We start from the raw sequence: 6,898 nt of genomic DNA on the forward strand, positions 1-6,898 counted from the left end.
GCACCTGTCCCAGCTGCTCAGATTGTTTCTAGAATAGTGGCGCCACATCCAAAGAGAGGAAAGCAGACTTATAGGCATTTAGAGGAGAGTGGCCAGGCGGGGGGTGGGGGGCAAACCTCAACCCAGGCAGCAGGAGAGCAAGCCGGTGCTGAAGCGGAGGAATGAGAGAAGAGAAAAATCCCAGCTTCCTGTGACAGCCTGCTCGTTCTCTCTGACTCTAGTCGGCTGAACCCCATACAAAGTGTGGAAGTCCAGGGAAGCAAATTCGGACGCAGAGCTTGATTTTCAAGAGGGGCTGGCTGCCATGGTTACTGGAGTTGTAAGGAAGGCCGGGGCGGCTCTGCATGTTGTAGGGAAGCCTCTACCGTCTGGTAGCACACACGCCTTTCCTTGACCTTCACTTCCACGGGGCACAAATCATGTATTCTCACGCCAAGGCACCTTCTGAGGGAAACACGGGAAAATGGTTGGCAGCAAAAGAGACATCAGGGTTGGCCCAGGGCACATTCCCAATCACAAGAGAAGAGGCAGTCTAGAGTTTCCCACGCCAGCTTTGGATGGGATCCATACCCACGGTAGGGGCGGCACCCCGTGACCTTGAGTGGCAGCACTGCCCCCCCATATCCCTTGCCTTTCTAGTCTCTCTCCTTTGATTTTCTTAGCCCCCCCCCCCTTAACCTTCCCTCCTTTCTCTTCCCTTTATTTTCCTACCTCTTTTGCTGTTCCTCCTACCCAAACTTGGTCCTTGGTCTCTAAAGCTGGGGGATTATTGATCTCTCCATATCTTTTCCAGCTGAAATTTTAAAAAGCTATGTTTTATTGAGAATAAACATCCATAATTATTTAAAGCAGCGGATCTCAACCTTAGCCAAAGATTGCAGACAATTAGGAAGCTTCCCTACATGTTGCCTGAGTCCCGCCCTGGGGAGTCTCATTGGATGGGTCTGCGGTGGGTCTGGGAATTTTACAAGCTCCCCCAGGTGGTTGTAATGCTGGGACCCTCTCATCCACGCTTTCCTGAAGTACCAGCATTGTACGTATTTGCTCTAACCAGCCCGCCTGGCGGACCCCCGCCCCAGCTCACTGGTCTGCCTGGTGCTCTCAGGAGAGGCCGGGCTCTTGCGAACCCTTCCAATCTGCCACCGATCCTTTCTGAGACCGTTTCGGTACCAATCCATCCAGCCACACAGAGGTATTCCGCCCTTCAGTGCCATTCAGAAATAGTCATTTGGCCCACTTCCCTTTGTGTTTTTACGTAAAAGAAAAGTCAGGATTATACCCAGAACTTTATTATCAGTTTGTTGGTTGTTGGAGTCTGTGGTTTTCCACACCAACTGCACCTTAGAAACACCGAGAGAACTTTTAAGAAATACCACGTACACCCAAGAAAATTAAACCAGAAACTCTTGGGGGTAGGGCCTGTCACTTTTTTTTTTTTTTTTTTAACTCCCCAGCGATTCTGATGAGCTGCCAGGGCTATGGACCATGGTCTAGGAACCCGGTGAATTTATGCTAACTTCTTGCAACCCTTCCTCTGCCCACTAACTGTAGGCTGCTGCAAGTCAGTTTTCTCAGCCCTCCTCAGAGGAAGTAGGCTTATTGTCGGCCTTCTCTGCTGCCTTGTAAACCTCTGCTCCTTGGGTAGCAACCTCCCACAGGCCGGACTGATCTCTGTCCCCTCGTAGGTAGTAACTGCCTGTGAGGTGTCAGTCCCCGCTCCCCATGCCCAGGATACGAAATGTGCGCGTCTGTGTTCTTTTTATATCCAGTGTGGTGCGTTAGTCTGTGTGGTCATTCTACCGGCCAGTTAATGCATTACTTGTCCTAAACAACGTTTCCCTAAGACACGAGGCTATTTTAGACTCAGGTACATTATAAAAGGATGACTGTACCATGGAAGGTTCCAGCAGGCCAGCTGAGAAGAGCTATTTGAGGTCTAGGAGGCATTCTAGTGTTGCTCTGTCTCTCCAGGCCACTCACCTGCCTCCTCCCGCCTCCCTCCCACACGAGAGACCCCTCAGGAGAGGGAGCCAGGCGAGTGCCACGGAGAAGCTCTCACACCGGCCTGTTCCTATGTTGTCAGCGGTGCTAATATAAAGAAGGAGGGGTTGGAGTGAAAGGATAAAATCAATTGCTACAGGTTGCCACTCTCTCTGTGCTTGGAATAATTGTGATAATTGCAACTGGACTAATAATGATTAAGTGCAGTTTTACTTTTGTTGTCAACAGAACCTTTCTACTGATTTCTCTTGTCACCCCACCAAAGGGCCAAGCTAACAAACCCGGTCAGACCCCTAACTTGGGAGGTGAGTGCGAAGGAAGGGGGTTCTCAAAGACATGCCATCTATATGACATTTCTTTTAAAAACGTCGCAGAGGGAGTTGTTGTAATTAAGAATGATTTCTTTCTTGGTTGAAAGGATTCTTATACAAGCCATTCTCATCTAGGTATGGTTAGAGTTATGTCCATGCTTCTATTGGTTGCACTACTGAAACTTTTGTTGGTTTTGTAAAACAATGAGGCATATCTGAGAGTGGTTGTAAGTTAGCCTGAGTGTAGTTCGGGCAGAGTGAGCAGAAGTGCCAGCTCTGCATGGCTGCCGCCCCCCTCTCCTCTCTAACTCCCCATCCCCAGGGTGTGAGACCAACAACATCTCCACATATCCCACCGTGGCCCAGGACTTATCATAAACACTATCTGTGAGAGGCTTCGGGGATAATAGAGAAGTTAATTCACTTTTGAGGTAATGTCTGAGAGAGAGAGACAGAGAAACAGAGGGAAGGGGGAAACAGAAGTACAGAGACACTGAGGGGCGTGGTGACTCTGGGTTGTACGAAAACCACAGCGATAGGTGGACATGCGCAGACAAGTCTTCCAATCCTGTGTGTCCGTGTCCCTATAGATCCAGAGGGAGAAGATTAGCCACCCGGCACAGGATACCCACATTCACAGTGAGTCAGAGAGATGCAGAGAGAGGCCAGGGGTTACAGAGGGAGACCCAGAAGATACAGAAAGAAACAGAGATGCATACAGAAACACAGACAGTGACAGAGACAGAGCGGAGAGAGATGGAGAGTGAGGCGCTCAGATATCGAGACAGAGCCTCCCTCTGCAACCCCAGTACATCTGGGCTCCAGTAAGCCGCTGTGGCTGAGACCTTCTGTGGCAGCCTAGGACCTTGTACAAAGAAAGGGGTCTTTTCCAAGAGGAAAGGAAGTGGTCCAGCTTACAGAAAGACAAGGCTTGTAACCCAGCATTTGTAGGCAACAGAAAACTGCCTGTTCCTGGATTCCAGAGTGACTTAAAAGACTCCCATTTGCCAAGGGGACTCTACCCAAAGGGGCTTATTGTTCCAGAAAGAGTGAGCCCATAATGCAGCTGTTGTGAGGCTTTGGGGTCTTGCTGCTTGTACATTAAAGTTATGATTTTCTGTTCTTGACAAGGTCATACGTTCCAGGAATGGCAGAGCCCCAGGGAAAATGTGCTTCGCCCTGTCTTCTTGCCTCTGGGAGTATGAAGGAACCTCCTAGGCTGTGCTGCTGATGGAAGAGTGCATGAAGCGTGGGAAGGACGGAGGGCCCCTCTGGCTAAGCTGTTCTGCGNNNNTGAACCCTTCTCCCCAACAACTGTCAACATACATATACATGCCATGCCAGGCATCCACAAAGGAACAGAAAGACAAAATGGGCTGGAGCAGGACTCTGGTCTTGCTGGAACCTCCAGCTCATGCTGTTGGGTCATGTTTATCCTCAGGAAGAGAGTCTGGTTCATGTTGGCAAAGGTGGCCTGGGATGTCACCTGGCTGGATTCTGCCGGTTGCCAAGGGAGGGGCCCTCGTGAATAGTCACCAACAGTTGGGCTCACTCTAAATAGGTCATTGCTGGTTCTTTGTACAAAAGGAATCCAACTGCCAGCATAGTCCACCTGTCCAAATTTAAATGGATTACATGGTTAGCCTGGCTTGGGCTGAGATGCAACTTGGCCGTGAGCCAAGTGAAAAACATAGAGCTTTTGAACCAGAAAGATGCTCATTGTCAGTTAAGAAGCCTGGAGCCTGGAGTGATGGGCCACAGCTAATCAAGGCTTGAGCCAGAGCTAGAAACCCAAGTCTATTGGCTTCCAGCTCTGAACTTGCTCCTTAAGACACAGAACCACTGAGGGACTCTGTCTGCTCCGATGATGTAAGGTTAACCCTCACCAACAATGTTTTTTTGAAACCAGTGATGAGGAAGGGAGACTATCATATTTCAAGTACAGAGCTGCTCATTTTCTTAACCTTGTAGGTAAACAAATTGGATGTTCAAACAAGGAGCCACCGGATAGGAGAGCAGTACAATAGGTAGAAGCCTTTTGAGGGGGGGGGGGTAAGTTCTTTTATAAAGCAAGCACCAGACTGTTGCATCAGAAGAAAATGAGTGGATAAAGGAAAAGGGGGCAGTGAATAGCCTCTAATTATCCTACCAAGAAGCCAGTGTTAATGATATTACATTGCAAAAGGGAAAGTGAGACACACTTTGTGAATGAGTGGGGTCTCTTTCTTTTTTACTGTAAAAAATTTTCTCTACGTAAGGAGGCTTGAAAAAGCAAAAAAAAAAAAAAATACAATGAAGAAGTCAATCAGAAGGTAGAAAAAGAAACCAACCTGCAGAGTTAAGTCATCTTTCTAGTGGCATTGCTTATCTTGCGACAACAGTCACATTTTTCTCAAATGACGTCAGGAAGGGATTTTAATTTGACATTTCCCTAGTTATTTCTGTCGAGTCTCTTCCAGGGAAGGGAGTGAGGCAGGCACAGTCCCAGTTTTCATGACGCAGAGATCTCAGTACAAGGAAATGTGACTTATGCAGCGTCAATGTGTTGAAGTGAGGATGGAATCTCGTGAAGCCAAATAGTTCTAGAATTAGAAATCTGGAAAAGCCTTAGAAAAGACTGTGTCCAATGGCCTCATTTCATAGATGGGAACTCTGGGCACGATCAAGGGAGAGAGATTGGTCTTTCATCTGTATTGTGTGTTAAGCATGAAACAGTCTCATCTAGGATGTTCTCCTCAGATGTAGACCGCTTCCTGGGATGGGATGGCAGTAAAGGCATTCTTCCTTGGGTGCTAACAGAGAAACTCCAGAAGTGTTTGGAAATCCCTTGAGGAAGCTGTACCTTTTCTCCTGCAGCCCACCATCCAGTCTGCCCCTTCCTGAAAGACATCAGTGAACCGCACGTTTAGGGTGACTGTGGAAGACCCCGAGTGGAGAGGCATCCAGTGTCCTACTCACACCTCACCAAGGAAGTGACTTGCTCAAGTGGCTCAAGGAGAAATTGGTGCTACCAGTGTCTAAGGCAGATTCGTGGTTAGACACTTAAGACATGATGATTCTTGGGAAAATTACTTAAATTCTTTACATTTTGTTCTTCTCACCCATACATTGAAAAAATAGAGTCTACCTCATAGGGTTGTTGTAGATTAAAGGAATACATGTAGGTAAAATACTTAGACTGGTATTTGGCCGTGGAAATGTTAGCTGTTTTTGTTAAAGTGCCTGTAAATTCACGTACGTACAGACACACGAGCAAACACACAGCCGTGGGCTTGGCCATGAGTTTGGAGACCGGCACCCTCGTGGAAGTTAGTTCATTGACTTCTAAATAAAAGAATTAAGCATTTGATTCAGTCTGTTCAACATCAGGGGGTCAGCTAGCAAAATCCACTGAGCATATCACTGGACAGTTCTTTCATTCAGTGTTACCACGATTGTCATACAGAGTCCCCTGCCTGGGAAAGACTCGGGGGCTCTATTTGGGGCACACTGTCTGAGCTCTGCTCCACTTTTCACTTTTCTATGAAGTCTTCCCTGATGAGTCCATCCGGAAGGGCTGATGGACCCCACCTGATTCCTATAATATTTATAATCCGTGACACTCACTTTATATTTAGTATTTATTGTGTTTTATTGTTCGTTTACTTTCTGCCTTTTGGTGTACGTAGATTTTCTTTCTCAGATAAGACTAAACCTTTGGGGACCGGGTTACTCACTTGCTGTACTCACTGTGTCACTCCCTTTCGTACGCCCGAAGTGCAGAGCAAGGTGTGTTGCACGTAGAACGTGTTTAATAAAGGCCTTTGATTACACACCCACAGGTTTGATGATACCGGCTTTTCAATTCCCAAATGATCCGGCACTTACCTCACAACCTCAGTAGAAACGACCTAGTTCCACAAACGGGGCCTCCTTAATCTTCATTACTGTAAAAGATGGAACAAAATCGCCTTTCCCTTACTTTTCCTTAATGTCAACATTTCCCCTGGTGATATTGAAATGGAGGTTTGTGTTAGGTTTTGGGGCTGGGGGGGCGGTATGTACACAGGAGACACTAGGATGGGGATGTGTGGGTTTTGGTGGTGAGAGAGGAAATCCAACCCGGCTACTCTGTCGGCAGTCAGACCACATGAAGCTGCTTGCAAGTGGACACTGTGCCTTCTGTGTCTGAACTGCCCATGGTCATGGCCCGAGGCTCGGGAAGAACTCTTGGCCCAGTTATCAAAAAATAAAACAAAAATCTCTTTGGTGTAAGGTAGGGATTAGATCATGATTTACCGATTTCCTAGCCAGTGTTTCCCCAAGTTCCACACCAACACAGGCAAAACTGTGATAGCCCTTAAAACTCATCATCCACAGTGGCCCAACTCTGCATTTTCCCCCGTGTTCTAATTACACCAGTGCAGGAGATGCGGCCTGGTCTCATGTGATCGTCTGAGATACAGACGAGGAATTAAAGCACAAACAAGTGACTCATTTTAATGGATTTACTCCAGACAGGAGAAACCTGTAATTTCTCTTAGGCGTGCTTGATGGACCCATCGCGGAGTGAATCACAGACTTACACAAGCCTCGAAACCCAGGGC

The sequence above is a fragment of the Ursus maritimus genome, unplaced genomic scaffold (genome assembly GCF_017311325.1).
Source record: "Ursus maritimus isolate PB19 unplaced genomic scaffold, ASM1731132v1 scaffold_29, whole genome shotgun sequence".
NCBI classification, from domain to species: Eukaryota; Metazoa; Chordata; class Mammalia; order Carnivora; family Ursidae; genus Ursus; species Ursus maritimus.